The sequence below is a fragment of the Labeo rohita genome, unplaced genomic scaffold (genome assembly GCF_022985175.1).
Source record: "Labeo rohita strain BAU-BD-2019 unplaced genomic scaffold, IGBB_LRoh.1.0 scaffold_1232, whole genome shotgun sequence".
NCBI lineage: Eukaryota > Metazoa > Chordata > Actinopteri > Cypriniformes > Cyprinidae > Labeo > Labeo rohita.
The window spans coordinates 1-24,118 of NW_026127376.1; the positions used below are offsets into that span (position 1 = coordinate 1).

The 24,118-nt window shown below is 35.9% G+C and overlaps 1 long non-coding RNA gene and 1 pseudogene across 1 annotated transcript; both read left to right on the forward strand.

Annotated features, from left to right (window-relative positions):
- The first annotated feature begins 1,103 nt into the window (after window positions 1–1,103).
- On the forward strand, window positions 1,104–14,814 carry LOC127157890 (uncharacterized). The gene is made up of 3 exons (XR_007826017.1): window positions 1,104–1,214; window positions 14,490–14,598; window positions 14,698–14,814. It is a non-coding gene; the product is annotated as an uncharacterized LOC127157890 (long non-coding RNA).
- A 10-nt stretch (window positions 14,815–14,824) lies between these two features.
- LOC127157889 (NLR family CARD domain-containing protein 3-like) lies at window positions 14,825–20,378 on the forward strand (annotated as a pseudogene).
- The last annotated feature ends 3,740 nt before the right edge of the window (window positions 20,379–24,118 follow it).

Genomic DNA, 24,118 nt, shown 5'->3' on the forward strand with positions numbered 1-24,118 from the left:
TTTTTAAACAGTTCAGAATTCGGCGTGAAGGATACAATGCTCGACGATCACCAAAGCTTCCCGCGATCCGTATCACAAAGTCTCTCTTTAGGCTTTCACGATGAACTGTAGTCTTTCGGAAAAAAAAAAACTCGTTACCGTTCCTTCATAAAAGGAGCAGTCCATCTGTGACGTCGTGCGCGCGTCCTCCTAATCCGCGAGCTAAGGCCGCGATGAAGACTGGAAGAGGAGATCAGCGAAGCCGGCGAGCCGCCACGCAACCACGGCGATCTGCGAGGCGCTGATCCGATGTTCCGGAATGATCACGGCACCACGTGTAACCGGTTTCATCTGCGTTGTGAATTTGAATGAAAGGACCACTCGGACATCGGCTGGCAGTTGACTCCTCTTTACTGATAAAACACATATAAAATGGCGTTTAAAAGCAGCATCAACTCGCCCTTCTAGATTTCTCTCCCATGCTGAGCCAGGGCAGAAAAGGGCCAACCACAAACATGAAATTTAACATTTATAACAAATAGCATACCTGATAAAACACATATAAAATGGCGTTTAAAAGCAGCATCAACTCGCCCTTCTAGATTTCTGAAACATGAAATGTACAATACAATGCAATCAGCATGTGCTCTGAGTCACGGAAGACATAAAAACAATCAAACTTGATAAAAATACATTTAACCTAATTTATTTCAATATATTCTATATATATTCTGGTTTTAAATTCAGTTTTCTTGTAAAGAAAGACTGAGACTTCAGTTCATTAGCCGCAGCGCAGCGATTCAGGTCTGATGTGTGACACGGATAAAGTGCAGTAAACGGTAAAACAATTGCGCTACAAATTACTTGTTTATTGGTGCATTAATAAATGTAAGATAATTTGAATACAAATGTTAGTTTATAACATTCAGCAGAACAATGATCTGTTTTGCACAGCTAAATGGAGATTGCTGACACCACCTCAAACACAAGTTCACACCAGGCCTTACATTAAAAATAAGATGGAAAGATAAAAAATGAATAGTTTTTGTTTTATGCTTGAATCAGGTCTCCTCTAGATGGTGCTGTCACAAAAAATAGGGTCTTAGAACTGCGGTCCTGAAACTGCAGCCTCTGGTTGTGCAGGAACAGACTATTGAAAGCAAAAGCTAAAACGTCCATGGGTGAGAAGACACCATTTCAGATCCTTATAAAGCTTTCACAAAAGTTACTTAAAGGTCAGTTTTTTCGCACCGATATCATATCATACACTTATTAACGGGTGTAGATAGATCTGTGTTAGGTTCATTTGTTGGTTCGGTTTTGTTTGAGAATCAGAACAGACACTAAACCGCCTTTATTTTTTCGTTCCATGTAAGAAAAAAAGCTTGATTTATTGTTGTTCTATATTTCTTATGTATTGATGCATATGAAGTGAGTTGTTTCATGTTTGTTTGTAATGCCTGTAAAGTCAGAGACACATTGTACATTGAAATATGTGTGATGGGGCGCGACTCTAGGCCTGTTTTATTTCTATTGTACACGCAGTTGAGAAATACACAGGATTTTCTTACTTTATGTAAAACGAAGGTTTGTAAGTTTAATCGAACGGAATTATATTATATTATATTTCAATATTATATTATATATTATATTTCAATTAATTATTTAAATACTAATTTTCACATCGTTAAACTACATTATAGGGGCCTGTTTTATTATCATTTTTATCCCATTGCAAGGACTTCAAAATAAAACTAATGTATCAGAATTAAACTGTAAGTGACATTATTTATTTATTGTCATTATTTATAAGCCATTTAATCGTCGAATTCCTGACTGTGGTAATATATGGTCAGGCCTAACACCGCGGTCAAGTGAGCCGCCATCTGCGAACGCCAGCCGCCATCTGGATTTGCTGCACGTCTATTAGTGGAATTACGGTACGGAGACAAGAAGCGGCCAAAAAAGCTGACGAACATCTGTATTTCAGCGGTTAAAATTTAAATGTGCTCCACTAAACATTGGACGTCGGATAGACGTGCAGATCATGTCTATATTGGGTCCGTCGGTCCATGACCAATTATGGACATCTATTCGACGTCCAAACTAGGTCCACTATTTGGACGTCCAACCATGACCCAACTTGGACGTCATTTTGACGTTCAACATTTGACCTAATCTGGCTTATTTTTTTTGGACGTCATTTGGACGTCTATGGCAGTTGCAGTAAATGTGTTTTACAAAATAGAGCCTATCAACATGATTATATATATGAATACAGATTATTTATAAACAAACAAGATTTATTATCTGTATTACTATTTATTTATTTGGTAGCCCATATGTTTTTTTTTTTTTTTTTTTTGTTTGTTTGTTTTACATTTTCCTGTTTTCCTTTAACAGTTTTTATTTTATTTAAAGTAGCCTATAATCAAGTTATTTATTTTTTTATTTTATATTGTATTATATATATATATATATATATATATATATATATATATATATATATATATATATATATATATATATATTATATTATATTTATAAAATTTATATATTTTATATTAAAAAAATCATATAGCCTATCCTATCCACCTTATTCCTATCTTAAAAAAAGAACCAACAGCTGCAAAAAGTCAATCTCTATCAAGCTAGGCAACAATATAAGTTCTTTGATCAAGGAGGATTTCAACCAGGCAAAAACCAGTCAGCATCACTCTGATTGGCTGAAACGAGCACATCATCATAAACGCCACTCTGATTGGCCGAGGCAAGACGAGGCATTTGGCGGCTTGGCGCGAGTCAGAGCCGTAGTGTTCTGGACGGCACAGGTCTTCAGATCACTGGTGAACCCGTTTCCTAGAAATTGAAGGTAAGTTCGGTCAGCATTTATTTCAATGGCCATGTGTACGTATAGTCTTTGGCGTTATTGTCTTACAATAAAGCTGCGAATGGTCAAGGGTCACAGCACGCATTTTTTCGTCTTACATTAGCTTGTTACTTGTGCTAGCTACGGGGTTTACAGATAATGCAAGGTTGGTTGATGTTACCGTCTCTTAGTCACTTTAATCGTTCATGAAATTAACATTATACGTTTTATTGTAAATCATAAGGTGTTTTGTCTCTGATACCACAGAAACGAACACTATAGGACAGGGTTCCTCAAATCTTGCCCTGGAGGTCCAATGCACTGCAGAGTTTAGCTCCAACCCTGATCAAACACACCTACCTGTGATTTTTTCTAATAATTCTGAAAACACTGATCTAACACTAAAACACTAAATCTGTTAAGTTTCATTATTTGATAAATTCTAAAAAAGATTTTTTTGTGGTGCAGATGCAGTGACAGAGACTGGGAGATGGGCCTTTCCATTGCCTTGCGGTGGTAAGTATTGATCTATTGGCAGTGGAGAAGGCATTTTTAATAGTACCACCTTCTCTCTTCCTGCACTGTTCTCTCTGTCTGCAGAAACTGCTTTTCACTTATAGCCGTGGCTTGGTTTCTATCATGTCAGATGATTACATTTCTTTGGACTTTTGTTTCTTTCTCCAACACTGCTGTACTAATAACAAACACTGAAGCTGAGTACAAAAACAATTGTGAGCTAGCTAACCTTGCTATTCTAATTAGAGCATTGTAATCATCAACAAATGTGTTTATTTATTTCAGTGTTCCAGAAAAAGGTCCTGAGCCTACTGGTCGACATCCGCCATCGCCTCAAGGAAACGCAGCCTGCCTCTTCAGCTGTCCATATAGAGAGGATGGACACCATGGAGGACTTTGAGTTACAGGAGCAAAGCCTGTCTGATGCACAGGCCTTTGATACCCTGGTAGGTTTTACAAGCCTTAAAGTAATGGATAGCCTAGAATAAAATAATACAGTGCACTCGCACACTGTTAGATCCCTCTGGGAAGTGACAGTCAAGTTTATTATGGACTTATTCCAACAGGTGCTGCAAATTTCAAGAATTGGTGGGCGGAACACCAAGGACTGTGCCCACAAAGTGTTGGACAGGTATCTACAACATTTTTTTTGCATGTTCTCATTTGGCTTCTTTCTGAGCATGTCCGAATAGGTGAAAATTAAATGAAAATACAAGTTCACAACCAAATGCATTGTGAGATAGACCAGCTGTGCTTGACAAAGAGATAAGTACACCGCGTTCCGAATTATGCAAGTTGAAATTGTGGTCATATTTTTTTTTACAAGAACATTTTACCAATCCCAAACCACATCAATCTTAATAACTTCTATTGATTTTGTATTTAATCATATATAAGTGATATATAATTGTCCAGGAATGCTGAAAGTCAGAAACTCCTTATATTCAGGTGTGCCAAATTATTAGGCAAGTTTTCTTTTTCCAGATAAAATGAGCCAAAATAGAGACTGAACTCAGACTAAAAGTTAAAAAATGATTAAATGCCCATGAGAAGGATGCAAAACTAATGCAATAATCGAATTAGCAAAGTTAAGGAATGACCACTGGGCAGCGAAATGCTCATTGGGTCAGCAGAGTCAGAAAAAACAGGTGGAGAAGAAAAGACACATGTTAACTGCAAAAGAATTAGGAATTTTTGTCAAGAATTAGGTGAGAAACCATCAGGAACCATTTAGTCTCCAGCACCATCATTTTCCAGAACTGCAACCTTCCTGAAGTCTCCACAAGTGCAATGTGTCAGGTTCTCAGATACTTTGTTTGGGTACAAAATCCTAAAAAATGACCCTCACTTAATAAGAATAACATGCTGAAGTGTTGTGAAATCCATTAAGACTGATTTCTCATAGGCTTTATGGACAGATAAATTGTGAGTGACTCTTAAAGGAACAGCATCACATTCTCTTGAACCACTGTCTGAAGAATTGATCTTCCAGAATCTGGCAGTAGGTTTTAGGAGCTCATATTAGTCAATCTCTGCAAGATAGACGTTTCAGGATAGGAGATGAATTAAAAATGAGCTCCCCAAACCTACTGCCAGATTCTGGAAGATCAATTCTTCAGACAGTGGTTCAAGAGGATGTGATGCTGTTCCTTTAAGAGTCACTCACAATTTATCTGTCCATAAAGCCTATGAGAAATCAGTCTTAATGGATTTCACAACACTTCAGCATGTTATTCTTATTAAGTGAGGGTCATTTTTGGATTTTGTACCCAAGGAAAGTATCTGAGAAGCTGACACATTGCACTTGTGGAGACTTCAGGAAGGTTGCAGTTCTGGAAAATGATGGTGCTGGAGACTAAATAGTTCCTGATGGTTTCTCACCTAATTCTTGACATTAATTCTTAATTCTTTTGCAGTTAACATGTGTCTTTTTTTCTCCACCTGTTTTTTCTGACTCTGCTGACCCAATGAGAATTTTGCTGCCCAATGGTCATTCCTTAACTTTTATTCTGAGTTCAGTCTCTTTTTAGGCTCATTTTATCTGGAAAAAGAAAACTTGCCTAATAATTTGGCACACCTGAATATAAGAAGTTTCTGACTTTCAGCATTCCTGGACAATTATATATCACTTATATATGATTAAATACAAAATCAATAGAAGTTATTAAGATTGATGTGGCTTGGGATTGGTAAAATGTTCTTGTAAAAAAAATATGACCAGAATTTTAACTTGCATAATAATTTGGAACGCAGTGTAGAGGGATGAAAGGAGGACCACCCTAGGGGACACTGATCAAGTAGTGTAAAGGATTAATTGCATGTGAAATGTTGTTCCTACATACAGTGTTATGCCTAAGTTTAGACACCCATGCTAAAGTTGTCTAAAAAGAGGAATAAAAAAAAAGTCATCTTTTGGAAATTGGTCTTAATGCCTTAATTTAAAAAAAGAGGAAAACTCCAACCTTTAAGGACACCATTTTTCTTTGTGAATGAATATGTATCGTAAATAAAGAAATGTTCTTCCTTAAAATACAGGGTGCATAAGTCAGGACACCCCTATGTTAAATTCCCATAGAGACACATACCTAGAGATTGGCATGGTTTTATTTCAGTTAGCCTAATAGCTGGTTTGATTTGCATTAAGAGATGATCTTATGGAAAGTTCCCTTATGCCAATCTCTAGGTATGGTGAAGGTTATGTGATAATGTGGGGCGATTTTAATTCCAAAGGCCAAAGGAACTTTAGCAGGATGCAGACTATCCTGGATCCATGAAATAACTGCCCTTTAAAAATAAAAATCTGCCTGTGTCTCTATGGGAATTTAACATAGGGGTGTCCTGACTTATGCACCCTGTATTTTAAGGAAGAACATTTATTTATTTAGGATACATATTCATTCACAAAGAAAAATGGTTTCCTTAAAGGTTGGACTTCTCCTAATTTTTTTTTTTTTTTTTTAATTAAGGCATTAAGATCAATTTCCAAAAGATTATATATATATATATATATATATATATATATTTTTATCTTTTTAGGAAACTTTAGCATGGGTGTCTAAACTTATGCATAGCACTGTATATCCTTCACATTAATTTATTGAAATTTATTTTTCTTTAGGTTCTTTACCAACAGCCTCATGGCCAAATTTAATTTGAAGGGCAAGGGGAAAGGGGGAAGCGCCCTTTAGAGGGTACAAAGGTTTATAGAGCAATACAAGGTAAGCCCAAGTTTCATGTTGACCAGTCTATAAATAATAACTTTGGACAAAACATTTCCTTCCCTTCTGACTTTAAAAAAAAAAAAAAAAAAAAAAAAAAAAAAAAAAAAGCCAATTATCTATCTTGATAGATAGACTATTCATGCACAAGAGGTGTTACAGCATTAAGAAAGAAACAAAAGCAAAGTTGAAAGTAAAAGATGGTAAATAGTCACAATTCTCAAAATATTATTCTCCTCTCATGGCACAAAGGTGAGTCATTGTTACAAGAATGACTTCCTGTGGTGGTCCTTATTACATTGAAGCTGAAGCAGCCTCCAACTGAACAGTCTGCTCTCTGACAAGTAGAACATGTAGTGGATGTTGTATTATCCAGAATATAAAACACTTTTTGTGCAAAACTTTTCTCAATAATAATTTCTATGGAGTCCAATGTGTTTTCAAGCACAGAACCAGCTTTTGTAAATTGCACTAAGCACAACAGGCTGATTAAAACACTGTTAACATTCTAATGCACACATTAAACAATGTAAGCTTTCTCAAAAAGTACAGTCTGCTTGGTCTTGTAGACAGCCTAATTGTTACAGTTAACAGTTGTGGGAGATGGCTTTGCATTAATCCAGTATTGGTAGTGGATGCACAGGAAATATATTTTTGCTTACACATGTGGGGACTTGACTGTATGACTGCAGATTGCATTTGAATATATTTAAGTCATTTATCTATTTCTGCTTGTGCAGAGGAGATCATGAAATTCGATAAAGCAGCCACTGAGGAGTTCATCAAGGGGAGCGTGTCTGAGCCCCTCAAACATGCGCCACAGAGAACAGGAGGTGGAGGATTTTCAATGCCCTGATGAGCCTAGTAGTCCAATACACTTTGTTTGATGCCGTTCAATGCATATCTTTTTTTTTTTTTTTTTTTTTTTTTTTTAATAAAGTTTGAAAAAGCGATATTGAATTGTGATTTATTTGAATGTGTATAACTATACTGTTGCATGTATGTATGTGTGTATGTAGTCCCATGTTTCCCAGAGGGTGGAGGACATGTTTTCTGTGCCAGTTAATTTTCCTGTAGCTTAGTTTGACTTAGCAGTTAGTTTGAACTGGAAATGCATTACACCTTTGTATGCGTCTCAAGTTATCACCTGCTGCTGAGACAATCAAATGGAGTTTTTGGAAAATGATCTAGTCCTATTTCAGAAGGTGGCATACTGTTCAAGATCATTTCCAAAAACTCCATTTGATTGTCTCAGCAGCAGGTGATAAGCATACAAAGGTGTAATGCATTTCCAGTTCAAACTGCTGAGCCAAACAAAGCTACAGGAAAATGAATACATGATACAGAAAACATGTCATCCACCCTCTTGAAACATAGGACTACATAGAAGTTGTATAACAATGACGTGTTAAGTCAAAATTTTATGTTGAAAAGATGTCCACAAACGACCACTTTTGGACTATAAATAGCCCTTACATGGAGGTCCCACCGACGTCAACATTAGACGTGCGGTAGACGTCGAAAAAAGACGTTGCCTGGCGTTACAAAACAACCCCATCAATGGACGGAAATTGGACGTCCAAAAATGTCATGGAAAAGACGTCACTACGACGTCACATTGCGCAGTGGGATACATTGTTATATTTTCTTATATATCCTTCAAAGATGTCGATGCTGATAGACTTGTGGGCAGCACGCAGACATGCACCGCCAATGCGTCCCGGGTGTCTCGGGTACGAATCCCAACTCGGGATGTGCCCTTTTGTAAAATAATAACGATAAAAGGCAGAATATTCTTTATCATTTATCAAAAAAAAAAAAAAAAGTCTTCATAGTTAACAGGAAAATTTCTATTCATACAAAGTCTGTGACATTGCACTGACCACTCTTTCACATTTATACATGCATTATTTAAATTCCTTCAAACCTGACAGCAAGATTTCTATTCATACTTCTTCAGAATGCCCAAGATTCTGTCTGTATCAAGTTTCACGAGATTTCAGAGAAGATTTGTACAGAATGGCAATTTTAAATGAATGGCAATTTGTCACAATGCATTATATAGCATATATATTGTTATATTCTCTGTCATATATCCTTCAAAGAGATTGATGCTGATAGCCTTGTGGGCAGCACGCCAACATACAGCGCCGATGCATTCCGGGCGTCTCGGATTCGAATCCCGACTCGGGGACCTTTCCTGATCTCACACCCATGTTGCTTCTTGTCATTTCTGATGTGTCCTTTCATAATAATAATAATAATAGCGATAAAAGGCAAAATGTCTTTTATTATTTCTCCAAAAAAAAAGTCTTTAGAGTTAACAGGAAAATTGTAGAATTTGACATAAAATGAAAAGTAAATCTTGGTAACACATTACAATATGTGTACAAAAATATGCATTAATTCATGCTTAATTAATGCACAGATAATCACAAGTTAATGTATAATTCATGATGAACTAAAGCATTTATTAATGATTCCTTCATCAGCAACAAATGAACATTCTATATGATTCATAGATTAAGTAATCATTAAATTGTTATTAGTTAAATGCGTCATAATGTGTTAATTTCCTTTATCACTTATTTTATTAACTAATGATGTAAATTCATGTTAATTACCACAGTGTTCAAAGCTATGTACTTCAACTTCCAGTTGTCTACTTTAAACACTCATTAGCTAGTGATTTGCAAATGTATCACTATATTGTGACTTGTTGAGGCACATGACTAACTAATTGTAAATCCATAACCACAATGACATATTACTTAACAATTAGTTAATAGTCCTGTGCCTCAACAAGTAAAGTCAGAACATAATGATATCTTTGCAAATCATTAGTGGTAATGATCACATTAATTTACACTATTAGTTAAAATAAGTGATAAGGGAATTAATACATTATGGCACATTTAACTAATAAAAATGTATTGATTACTTAATCTATGAATCATATAGAATGTTCATTAAAATGATGATGAAAGCCTTTATTTGTCACATACACTGTTACATGCAGCGAAATTGGACCCCTCCGACCATACACAAACATCATATTTCAGGGGAAGACAGGTCAGTCGAGAGGTAGCATAGAAAATAAGAAGATAAGATACATTAGGAAAATGATATGTGAATTGGGCCAATGGAGCAATTTGACCTGTTACTGAATTGTCATATCTGTCAAGTTCATGGGTTCATAACTTCAAAATGCTATGGTGGAAATGACTGTAATTTTGTGTGGTGACAGTCAAGAGACTTGGGAATGAGCCCCCAGTGGAATTTTTATATCACACTCAAAGGAAGCTGAGCTATAGCGCCACCAATTGGGCCAATGAAGCAATTGACCTGTTACTGAATGTCATTTCTGTCAAGTTCATGGGTCCATAACTTCAAAATGCTATGGTAGAAATGACTGTAATTTCGTGTGGTGACAGTTAAGAGACTTGGGAATAAGCCTCCAGTGGAATTTTTATATCACACTCAAAGGAAGCTGAGCTATAGCGCCACCAATTGGGCCAATGAAGCAATTGACCTGTTATTGAATGTCATTTCTGTCAAGTTCATGGGTCCATAACTTCAAAATGCTATGGTGGAAATGACTGTAATTTTGTGTGGTGACAGTCAAGAGACTTGGGAATAAGCCTCCAGTGGAATTTTTATATCACACTCAAAGGAAGCTGAGCTATAGCGCCACCAATTGGGCCAATGAAGCAATTGACCTGTTATTGAATGTCATTTCTGTCAAGTTCATGGGTCCATAACTTCAAAATGCTATGGTGGAAATGACTGTAATTTTGTGTGGTGACAGTCAAGAGACTTGGGAATAAGCCTCCAGTGGAATTTTTATATCACCCTCAAAGGAAGCTGAGATATAGCGCCACCAATTGGGCCATTAATGCAATTTGACCTGTTACTGATTGTCATATTTGTCAAACTCATAGGTCCATAACTTCAAACTGCTACGGTAGAAATTATTGTAATTTCCTCTTCAGAATGCCCAAGACTCTGTCTGTATCAAGTTTTACGACCAGGCTGCATCCAGCTTCTTATTCGCAGCTTCTTATTGACCTATCCGTTCCACCTTAAAAACGCCACGCTTCCGCCTTCCTTAGCTTCTTATTCACGTTCGACTTAGGGACCGTCTCTTTTTCAAATACGAACAATAAACGATTCTTAAATGTAAATAACACTGAGATAAGAGGGAAAACGGGCTGTCAACATGAAATCTAATTATTTGTTATTCAAATAATTCTAACATTATTCATTAGTTATTGAACGTTTCATCCTTTGAAAGTGTAAAACATTTTTTTTTTTTTTAAATCTAGCCTCTTATGAAGACTTAATATGGCCCAGCACCTGTGAATAGATGACACCTACCCCTGCGAGGACTCCAGATACAAAATTATGGCATTTTCATTGTTTTAAAATGCAATCAAAGTTTGCTTAATGCATAAATAGAATTTGTAAATATAATAATTTTTACTAGATTCTGTAAGTACTATAATTTCTACTAGATTTCAACTGTTCTTTCTGATACCTACTCCTATAAATACTATTCTGGTTTCTGAAAAAAAAAAAAAGATGTGATGTGAAATGCATTATACAAATGAATGTGAATTAAACTGATTAAGCCATTGCATTGTTGGTTACTGTACACTGCACTGTATATATCTATGTACATTGTCCACATATGTTTATATATATTGTCCACATATGTTTTATATATATGTATTTTATATATATATATTGTCCACATATGTTTTATATATATGTAAATGTGGACTGGGCATTAATAACAGATTAGTAACAGGTCAAATTGCATTGTTGGCCCAATTGGTGGCGCTATAGCTCAGCTTCCTTTGAGTGTGATATAAAAATTCCACTGGGAGCTTATTCCCAAGTCTCTTGACTGTCACCACACAAAATTACAGTCATTTCCACCACAGCATTTTGAAGTTATGGATCCATGAACTTGACAGATATGACAATTCAGTAACGTCAAATTGCTTCATTGGCCCAATTGGTGGCGCTATAGCTCAGCTTCCTTTGAGTGTGATATAAAAATTCCACTGGGGGCTTATTCCCAAGTCTCTTGACTGTCATCACGCAAAATTACAGTCATTTCCACCATAGCATTTTGAAGTTATGGACCCATGAACTTGACAGATATGACATTCAGCAATTGCTTCATTGGCCCAATTGGTGGCGCTATATCTCAGCTTCCTTTGAGTGTGATATAAAAATTCCACTGGGGGCTTATTCCCAAGTCTCTTGACTGTCATCACACAAAATTACAGTCATTTCCACCATAGCATTTTGAAGTTATGGACCCATGAACTTGACAGATATGACAATTCAGTAACAGGTCAAATTGCTTCATTGGCCCAATTGATGGCGCCATATCTCAGCTTCCTTTGGGGGTGATATAAAAATCCACTGGGGGCTTATTCCCAAGTCTCTTGACTGTCACCACACAAAATTACAGTCATTTCCAAACTAGCATTTAGAAGTTATGGTCCCATGAACTTGACAGAAATGACAATTCAGTAACAGGTCAAATTGCATTTGTTACTTAATTGTCATATGTGTCAAGTTCACAAAACCACGGGGCAGCCGTGGTCTAATGGTCAGGGTGTCAGGCATGCAACCGAAAGATTGCGGGTTCGGGTCCCAGGCCCGGCAGGGTTTGAAGTACCTCACTACTCACTACTGTGTGTGTGCACTTGGATGGGTCTCCATACTTGGCCACACGTCACGTAATTTCCTTTCCTTTTCCATAAATGTGAAGAACTGATGAGAGCTATATAATGCTTACTGCCATTCACTTTCTGTAAAATTCTACACTAAAACATCGAGAACACAGATAGAGACATGGCTGTTCAGAAAAAGTATTTATTGAAATGTTCATGGTAACTCTAAAGAAATTTTAATAATGCATGTAGAAAAAAAAGGAGCAAATACTAAGTGTTAGAATGTACACAGACTTTATTTATTTTTCCAGAAAACTCCACAGTATAATTTATTGGAATGTAATACAACAGTATCTTCTATAATGTACAATATAAATACGTTTTGTAAATACTTTTCTTCTATTTCCGAGCACATTTAATTTTTAACTGCTGAAATATAGTTGTTCGTCAGCCTTTTTGGGCGCTTCGTGTCTCCGTACCGTAATTCCACTAATCGACGTGCAGCAAACTCCAGATGGCGGCTCACTTGACCGGGTGTTCGCAGATGGCGGCTCACTTGACCGCGGTGGCCTAACAAGACCTTAATACAGTGGTTCCCAAACTGGGGGGTGTGGGGTTTAGTGTACAGACGATTTTTATAGAAATTCTAAAGAGATAAACGGCCGAAAATATCCGCCGCAGTCCGGCATTATTCAGCGTACACCACTCAATGTGTGACAATATTCCGCTCTATGAATGTGTGTTCCGTTGAGTTGATCACGGCCCATATGAATGATCCACTCGTGCTCAACAGAAATACAAAGACCGCTCAAATAACGCGCAGACAGAAAGTTTCTATGTATACTTGTTCCTGTTTGCAATAGCGTCGCATACTGTGCTGTAACATGTTGTAGTGCTGCTGTACTGGACAACACTGGTAAAATGACGGTACCCTCTCGTGACTGTATGCTCTGATCACATGATCTGATAATAATAGCTTTGTAGGACTATACATTATTTTGATAATTAGTCAAAAAGTTATATCTGATTCTGAATAGAAATGAATAAAATAATATATTATGATTTAATATTCATATATTTTCTGTCCAATTTTATTGCTACTTTCAATAAACATGTTTTTTTCTATTGGCTTTTTATTTATTTTTTATTCAGTATCATTAATATTATTGAGTTAAATTAAAAAGTCTTACAAAATGACTATATAAATTAATAAAATAATTAATAATTATTACAAAGCAGTTTCAGCCAAGAATTTTCACTTCGGTATATCCCAAGATTTTTATGAAAAAAAAAAAACATTTTTAGGGTGATACAAGACCCCACTGTGAAATTATCTTGCTTATTATACGGCGACTTGCCACATGTAAATAATTTAACACAAAATATGAATTTCATCATATTTATTACCTCAAGATGACTCGCAGTACCTGCTGCAGCTGTCTGTAATCAGTTGTAGCGGGTTTTGTTGTGAAATAACAGACAACTAGATGGTGCAGTTGATATCAGAAATGAGAATTGCCTTTAACCAAGTAAAATTATGAATGAATGACACATAGTAGTTCTGCTCGAAGCATGGACACATTTTTGAAAAGACAACAAGTGTCAGGTAAACGTAAAGTAGATGATGAATCTGCTTCAAATATCACAACTACAACAAAGAGAAGAAAATATGAAAACATCTGTTTAAAACACAATGAATGCTGTTACATAGTACAAAAAATAGTACATAGTAAAGCTGCATGCTTTACTTTTAATGTTTCTACTCTAAAAGTGACTAGTTCCTTGTTTAGTTTTTTTTTTCAGGAAGTTGTCATACACTGAATTTTAATTATTACGTTTCAAATAAATTCTTCTGAAGTTGTGTTTATGTTTATGTGTAAATGCAGGGGTGGGGCTTGATTTTTTTATTCTGCAAAAGGGGGCCCGGCAGAAAAAGTGTGGGAACCACTGCCTTAATACATCAAATGTTGTGACAAGAACAACAGCACATGAGCTTTTAAACTAAAAATGTGGTTTGTTATGGTAAATTTAAAGTGTAAAAGTTTTTGTAAAAAATGTTTTGAGATTCAGATTCTGCTCTCATGAGGAACAATCACATGATGAACCTACAAATGTTTGTTTTTTCACTCTGGAAATGTGGATGAGTTGACAAGCACAAGCTACTGCCGTCTAAACTCACATTAATCTGTTCTTTATTTTTCTCCTTCTTCCTTACAGATGATGATAATATCACTAGTAAATCAGTAGGAGCCGTGTTTGTTTGACCATCACACACATAGTTTCCCTAAATAAGATGAACTTCTCACATGGTGGTTGAAGTGAAAAGGTAATTTGTTATTATTTTACTCAGTGCAGTTGTCTTTTGTGCATCTATAAAGACAAAATGATGGATATATTGTCATGTTTTCTATAATACTACATACAGGCTAGGTGTCAGTTCATCATTATGAAGGACAGAGAGAAAGATGCATCTGAAATGATGCAAAATTCTCAGAAAACATCATCTCCTGATCCCAGCTGTGTGTCTCTGAAGAGTGACAGATCATTGATCATTCTTCCTCCTGAACTCAGTGATGGAGCAGTGACCTCTGACCCCAGGTGAGACACTGTATATTACAGTCAATAGCCTGATTTCACCTGCTATATTGAAATATCAAATGATGATCAGGTGGGAAAACCTCTGAAATAAACCAAGCAATGCGATAGTCGTGTTATTGGTTTCAGTGGTGTCACATATTAATATGCATGTTAAAACAAAGTCCTGTTGTTTGTGTGCACTATATAACAAGGCATGATAAGGTTGCGTGATTGTTTTGCACACAATATTAAACATTCCTGAAACTTCCGCTGTCACGACGATACAAATAATATAAAAAAATTAAACTAATCAGTGACACTTGCACAATTACATTTGCAGAAAGCACATACTTTGTGGTCATATGGTCAAATGAGCCTAAGATGCAAAATAATAAGGCTGATTAGAGAAAGAAAAGCATAAACATAACATTTGTAAAGTTGTGAAAATGACATATTTGTTAAAAACAGTTTTTTTGTCATATGTTCTCATATTTAATGTTTTATTTTTAATGTTTTTATAAAGCCATAGTCACATTTTAACATTTTTGTAGAGTTCGTTTTAAGAATATCCTAATTTCTGAATATTCTGATATTTAATCATATTAATGTCAACACAACACGTTCTTTTAGATGTTCATAATTTCACTCATGAATTGAGATGAGAATTTACACAGGATTTATTTTACTAATAACATATAGGTTATATATTTTTGGAATTTGTTAAATATGTTGTTAAATATATTTGTCTGATAATGTGTTAATAAATCATGTGTTTTGAATTAAGATGCAGAATAATTTTTAATAAATAAGGGATGGCCCACTTTACCTGAAAATCATGATCTCAAAATGTTCATTGTTGTATACCTTTAAAATAACACTTTATATGAACTAAATTCAGATTGAAATGTTATAGATGGACCTTAACTGTTAACAAAAACAACAAAACTGTAATCCTAAAAGAATTGTGTGATTTTTGTTGAAAAAACATCCTCAAACATCACTGTAATTATCAGTTAAAAACAACAATTGGATATTGTCCCCAGTTTTTAATTTAGATAATCACAAGTGAGATTTCAGTGATATTCCTACACTTTTACTATATTTGGTTTTCATTTCAGAAATATGGTGTAATATTTTTGTGGATTTGTATTCCAAGTCATGAAACAGTCATTAGTGAACTGAACGTTTGCTTCATAGATTTAAAATGATGTTAATCCACAACAATTACAAAATCTTTTAGTAAAAACGAAAATGTCCCATTTTCGAGTAGTCGCAGACCTTTCCCGATTTGACCACTGAACTCACTTCCTGTCTGAAACTGTCCTATCACATGAAAGGCAAAAATGACAAACAAGAAAAAAGCCAATGCAAGAGACAATTACTTAATTTTTTTTTTTTAAAAAAGCACCGTTGTCAACTTTTTCTTGTCAAAAAAAAAGGCGTCAAGTGTGACCGTGGCCTTATGTGTCATCATTGACAATGTCAGAGACAACAAAGAATGATTCCAGAAAGAGTTCAGTGCATGTGCTTGATGATTTTCTTTTCATCAAGTTTTTTCAGAGTTGAATGAAAGAGTGATCTGTTGATTCTCTGTACATCTAGTTCACAACACCACAACAAACTGCCTTTACAACTACAACTACACACTGAAATCAAACAAGTGACTGCAGTGTTCTGACTAATAATGAGTTATTTCTGTGTGATTTTCTCTGAATCTTCAGGAGGAGGAAGAAGAAGAGATCTTCATCTCCTGATCCCAGCTGTGTGTCTCTGAAGAGTGACGGATCAATGATCATTCTTCCTCCTGACCTCAGTGATGGAGCAGTGACCTCTGACCCCAGGTGAATGTGAACATATAACTAGTGGGTGATTTAATTATAACTAGTGAGTGAAACTAGGAAACAACAATTCATGCTTGACTGTCATGTGTAATGATTCACATTAAAAAAAAATCTTGGTTAAATTCCTTATATATAATATATTCTCAGCAGTGTGAATAGAGATGATCAGACCAGAGATCCTCCACAACCAGTGAATGATGAACTACAGAGAGTCAAAGAGCAGCACAAAACCAGCATGAAGATCAAGTATGAGAGATTATTTGAGGGAAACAAACTCCAGGAGAATCAAACCCTCCTGAACAGGATCTACACACAGCTCTACATCATAGAGGGAGACAGTGAAGGAGTGAATGAAGAACATGAGGTTTTACAGATGGAGAAAACAGCCAGAACAAAACACTCACAAGACACTCCAATCTACTGCAATGACATCTTTAAATCCTCACCTGAACCAGGACGTGAGGAGAAAGACCAAATCAAGACTGTTCTTACTAAAGGCATCGCTGGAATCGGAAAAACCGTCTCTGTGCAGAAGTTCATTCTGGACTGGGCCGAGGGAAAAGACAATCAGGATGTAGATTTCATGTTTGTGCTTCCATTTCGAGAGCTGAACTTGATCCGAGATCATCGGTACAGTCTTCACAGACTTCTGCTGGACTTTCATCCTGAACTTCAAGATCTGGACTCAAAGATTTATGAGGAGTGTAAAGTTGTGTTCATCTTTGATGGTCTGGATGAAAGCAGAATCACACTGATGTTTTCAGATGATCAGAAAGTTTGTGATGTGACTGAGACTTCATCAGTGGGTGTGTTGATGTCAAACCTCATGAAAGGAGAGCTGCTTCCCTCTGCTCTCATCTGGATCACCTCCAGACCAGCAGCAGCCATCAGATCCCCTCCAAATACATCAACCGTCTGACAGAAATTCAGGGATTCAATGAGTCTCAGAAGGAGGAATATTTCAGGAAGAGAATCAGTGACCAGCATCAAGCCAGCAGAATCATCTCACACATCAGAAGAGCAAGAAGCCTCCACATCATGTGCCACATCCCCGTCTTCTGCTGGATCTCATCCACTGTGCTTCAGAAGCTCCTGAAAGAAGATCTGAGTGCAGAAATCCCTCAAACTCTGACTGAAATGTACATCCACTTCCTGCTGATTCAGATCAACATGAGGAATCAGAAGTATGAAGAGAGAGATCCAGAGAAACTCCTGCAGTCCAACAGAGAAGTGATTGTGAAACTTGCTGAAGTGGCTTTCAAACAGCTGATGAAGGGCAATGTGATGTTCTATGAGGAGGACCTGATTGAGAGCGGCATAGACGTCACTGACGCCTCAGTGTATTCTGGGATTTGCACTGAGATCTTTAAGGAGGAATCTGTGATTCATCAGAGGAAAGTCTACAGCTTCATTCATCTGAGCATTCAGGAGTTTCTCGCTGCTTTTCATGTGTTTTACTGCTATTTAACAAAGAACAAAGAGACACTGCATGAATTCAGGTTTTATGGTTTTGATAAAGACTCTCTGTATGATCTACTAATATCAGCAGTAGATAAAGCTCTTCAGAGTGAGAATGGACATCTGGATCTGTTCCTGCGGTTCCTGCTGGGCGTCTCACTGGAGTCCAATCAGAGACTCTTACAGGATCTACTGACACACACAGAGAACAGCTCAGAGAGCATCAGGAGAACCACACAGTACATTAAAGAGAAGATCAAGAATCTTGATGATAATGGATGGACTCTTTTACATTCAATTAATGAGGAACACAAACAAGTTAAAAAACATCTCTCAGCTGGTCAATCCATCAATCTGTTCCTCTGTCTGCTGGAAGTGAAAGATCAGACTCTGTCCAGAGAGATTCAGGAGTTTGTGAAATCAGACAAACACTCAGAGAAGAAACTCTCTCCTGCTCACTGCTCAACAATCGCCTACATGATTGAGATGTCAGAGGAGCCGCTGGATGAGCTGAACCCCATGAAATACAACACATCAGATGAGGGGAGAAGAAGACTGATACCAGCTGTGATCAACTGCAGAAAAGCTCTGTGAGTGTTTAATCATTAACTACAGTATCATATTTAATAATGAATCTGACACCTTTAAAATAAATGTTCCTGAATGAGAGATTTTCTCTTAAATAACAGTCCAGAATCTTAAAGGAGTCACAACACGTCTTTTTAATACAGTAGAAAGTCGATCAAATGTCTGTTATCACCGCGGTAAATAAAACCCAGTCACATGTGAAACTCGTTCATTAAATCAGCAGCAGGTGAAGCAAAGAGACGATCGACACCATTGATCAGTAAAACTGGAATTGAGACAGAAGATAAAATAATGACATACATTACTGGTAATATTAATAGAAATAATAATATATCACCATATACATCACAATATATGACTGATTATTTTTTCCCAAAATGCAATAAATCCATTAGGGGTTTACGCTTACTTTTCTTTTTAGGAGCACTTGTGCTCCTTACTTAAAAAAAAAAAAAAAAAAAAAAGCACATTCAAAATTGTAGTATCATTTCATATAAAATAATAATAATAATAATAATAATAATAATAATAATAATAGTAATAATAAATAAAAAAAGAAGAAGAAGAAATAATAAGGAAAATACAAACCAAAAAAATTCTGTCATCATTTTCTCGCCCTCATGTTGTTTCAGGCCTTTCTTTTGTGGAACATGAATGAAGGTATTTTGGAGACTGTTGGTAACAAAGCTGTTTTGATTACCATGACTTACATCGTATGAACAAAAACAGATGTTTATCAAATTATCTTCTTTTCCATAGATTACAATAGGCTGTTGCAGCCTAAATATTTATGCGTAATAAATTCCATATTGAATCAAATAAAATAAATTTTATTAAACAAATTATTTCTTGCTGAAGCTGCTTTTTGTAATGTCCAGGGTTCGTACGGGTGCTTGAATTCCTTGAAAGTGCTTGAATTTTAATGTAGTGTTTTCAAGGTTTGAAGAATGCTTGGGTTTTGGATGAAGTGCTTGAAAGTGCTTAAAAATGCAGTTACATTGGTTTCATAATAATTCGCTTTCTTACTGAATAGTTCATTTTTTACATAAAATAAGCCTAAAACTCTGCTGGAGTCTGTGCGTGTGGCTGTAATGTGATCTGCCGGTCTTTACGTGCACTTTCAAGCCATATAAAAGGTAAATAAAAATGCCCCTGCTCTGTTCAACAAAATCTTTTATGGCTGTCGCGATTAAAGTAAAATGTGAAAATGAATGAAAAGTGTTAATTGCGGCAGACATCATCAGAGCCATCAAATGCAAACCATTAAATCTCAGGAAAGTCTGTCAAATCTGTATCTATTTCAGCAAAAATAAACACTTTTTTGTGTTCTGTAGAAATGTCTTATGAAATTAATATTTATTTATATGAAAAACTGATGTAAGTAATGGAGGGCCTGTGCCCCAGTAGAGCTTTAGGTCTAGCAACGCCCCTGCTTTATGTACAGTCCTGGGAGAGAGTTCTAAAACCGACACCTGCTGGCTTTTTTGTTTCTTTTCTCAGAACAATGTGAAAATTGCTAATGTGGCTTTAAAAATCCAAACGATTAATGAAGGTGTGTGTGGGGAGGTTTGGTTTATACATACTGGTGGGGACTTATGGGGATTCGAGTCATGGTGGGGACCTAAGTTGAGGTCCCTATGGGCACAAAAGCTTCTAAATCATACAGAATGAGTTTAGTTTTTTTTTTTTTTTTTTTTTTTTTTTTTTTTTTTTTTTGTTTTTTGTTTGAGAAGGTAAAAGTGCAGAAATGTTCCTGTGATGGGTAGGTTTAGGGGTTGGTTTAGGGCAATAAAAATATGTGTGTGTGTTAAATTAAGATAATAATGAGGCGGAGGGAGATGACCACGATAGACGGGTTATTAAAAAGTCTTAAAAAGTCTTAAATTTAGTTTATCAAATTTAAGGTCTGATTTTATGAAGTGAATGCTGGGCGGTATGACCAAAAATTTATATCACAGTATTTTTCAAAATTATATCCATGTCACGGTATTTGACGGTATTTTTTTTTTTCCCATGCATGACTAGGTGTTAACCCCATTTCCTAATAAATTAGGGAATAATTACTGCAGTATATTGGCTTACATTGACCGGACTAGTATTAACCCAGGTTTGATTGGTCTCACAAAATGCTGCTGTTCACAAAGAGGTGACAGTGGCACTCATAATTGTAATGAGGTGAAGAGATCAGAATTCATGACTTGCAGTCAAAATACACAACACTTTATTGTGCAAGTTTTGCAACTTGAAAACATCTTTAGGCTGGCTACAATGTAAACAATATGTCCCCTGTAACTGCAAAATGAAAACTTTATCCACTGGACTTTCATTAAGGCAGATTACCTGAAACAGGTAAATACAAAAGGAGTGAATATCGTTCCACCGTTTGCTTTTCTTGTCGTAGGCAGTCCCCTTAGTAAACGCGTCTTTGAGTGACGTCTGAGTCGCGTTTTGTGTTGCAGTGCCAACTTTATCGTTACCTGCAGATGTGGAAGAGGATGCAGATCTTAGTTTCATGCATTCTTCATATTCCAGGACATGTTTGTGGCGGAGGTGGTGAAGCAAATTGCTTGTGTTGCCTCCTGCGGCTACAACTTTAGCCCGACAACATTTACATATGATGGTTGTTTGATCAACAGATTTTTTTAAAGCCTTAGTATTTCCACACAACCGACATGGCTCCTCTTTTTGGAAGAAGTTCCTCTTTGTCTGTGACATTTTCTTCGTCCATGCTGTTCACCGCTCAACACACACAGGCCGTGCTTCCACCGCTCTCATGCAGACGCATACAGCTTGTTTGGTACCACTGCAAAACAATCCCCCTCTCAAACAACGTCCCGCGGCGGGACGTTCCACCGCTCTGTGTTCCCGACGCTTTGTACGCACACGCTCACTGGTATTGGGGTATATGAAAAATGAATATCATTAAAAAAAAAAACACCGGTATTCGGTATGAAAAGGTATACCGCCCAGCCCTAATAATAATTTATAGCTACTTTTTACTAATCCCTAGTCTTAAAAATAGTTTAAAAGCCTGAAATGTGAGGTTTATCACTTTATCACTTTGCAGTTGTGAAAAACCTATTTTTGAAATTTAGAATGTTAGTTTTGTATCATGTCTATTTTTTCTTTTTTACTGTCATTTTGTACCAGTCATTAATATGTTATCATAGACATTGCCCTGCCCCATTCATACAGTATTCATTTTGTGCAGATCTTAAAGAGCCTTAATTTTATTTAAAAAATTGTGCAGATACCCTGTAAATTCTTTAATTTTAAAAATGTTATAATGAATACTGTATATTGGCTATTTATATTAGGCAATATAATTATATATATTAGTATGTAAAGATGTAATTTACCACAGCTGTAAAAAGCTTGAAAACACTGAAAATGCACCTTGAAAGTGCTTGGAAAGTGCTTGAATTTTACTTTGGAAAATGTGTGAGAACCCTGAATGTCTGTTTGATGCTTTACACAACAATGACTTTAAATGATCTTTTGGGAGTAATTTTTCAGCCAAATTTGATGTGCGATTAATTTAAGATTAATTAGTTTGATTAATCGAAACATCATGTAATTAATTTGATTACATTTTTTAATTGACTGACAGCCCTAATTATAACATTCAATCTTCAGTAATTATTCATCATGAATGTTTAATGTTGCAGTTGTTTGACTGCTGTTACAGTGAACTATTACAGTGATTGAAGAGTGTTTAATTTTTACTGTACAGCACTAGCCAGTATTTTATATTATTATACATTTAAAGAGGTCTGCATTATGCCATAAAAGAAATAAAATGGTAGAAATGGGAATATTATGAGAATATTATGAGTGATATAGGTCTAGTTTTCTTATACATATTTACTAAATATGTCAGCATTGTGACCACATTAATGTCACAAATAAACAATTAAAATTTGCATTTCAACAGGTCATACACGTACATAATTTATTCAACATGATACAACCTAAGAGCTTTGACATCTAATGAGATATGTGTTATATATCCATTTACATATTAGCCTTTTGAGAAAATGACTTTTGTGAACTCAGATGTGTCTAGTGGTCGAGCGATGGTCAACAATGTCAGTGACACAGATTCAAATCCCCAACAAACCTGCTTGTTCTTTTCATTTACACATTTATGTTTTTTTTTTTTTTTTTTTTTTTTTTTTGATTAATGTAGAGATTTGTGTGAATTCTGCAGTTATAATATACATTGGTTTGTTAAAGCATAATTGTTCTTGTTTTAGACAGGGCATGTCCATTTCACACTGAGTAACAGATATTCTCCAGCAGTGTGTCTGAATGTACATTTGTATGATTTCAGTCGGAGGGTTTAGTTATCAGGGACAGTTCAGTCGCCATAAGCGTCATTGTGGGGCTGAAATACAAAGGTGTGAATCACTGCTCTTTCATACAGAGAGTGTATCTGATGTTGATGAGTGTTTCTAACTGCAGATCAGAGCCATTTCCAGGATTAAATCACTGAGGTGCTTCTGAAATTACTGAGCTGCTCTAGCCTTAATGCACATCTGTTTCCACAGATCATATATAGTGTGTGTGTGTGTGTGTGTGTGTGTGTGGTAGTATGTACATCTCCATAACTGAGGCCGATGCGATGCGTATGTTGATTAATACGTTTTAAAAATTCTTTTATTTATTGCCAAATTTCCTTATAAAAAAAGTCTTACAAATAAATTAAATAATGCATAAATGAAGCAAACAAGACATTGGTCATCACTACTTGCGTGTAAAGAATCAAAATGCATGCCCTTTGGAACGATAAAATGAAGTAGCCTCTGCATGGACAATAAAGAAATGATTTTAATTATTTAACCATATTGTTGATTAAAAATAATGGTGGCTATTATTAATAATGCATCAGTGATTTAGATAAAGTAACAAATAAATACCACTGTTTTAAATAGCAGCATTTCTATCGGAGCTGCGTGCGCTGTAGCTGAAGAAAGAGCTGAATGAACACCAGTAAACTGAAGCGCTTCATTAGCGGGTTAATTAGGCTATATGAGAATCAGATATAGAACATAAACATAATATTACGACTTTTATATGCACAGAAAGATGGTCAGGAGATCTCGTGACCCTGGGTCACACCTGGCTGGAGATTCTCACCCGACCCTAAGGGGAAAACACACCCCTCAGCAGCAAAACACAATTCTACAAAAGTGTTCAGTCTTTCTCATAATATAAGTGACTTCTGTGAAATTGAGACCATTTTACCAATCGCACTAAGACCGTTAGAATGATACCAAACATGAAAGGAAAAATTCAACATATTCACAAAATGTAACACATGTAGTATATGGACATTCTTAGTGACTTTCAGTGGAACCTTTTGGGGGAAAAGTGTGAGAT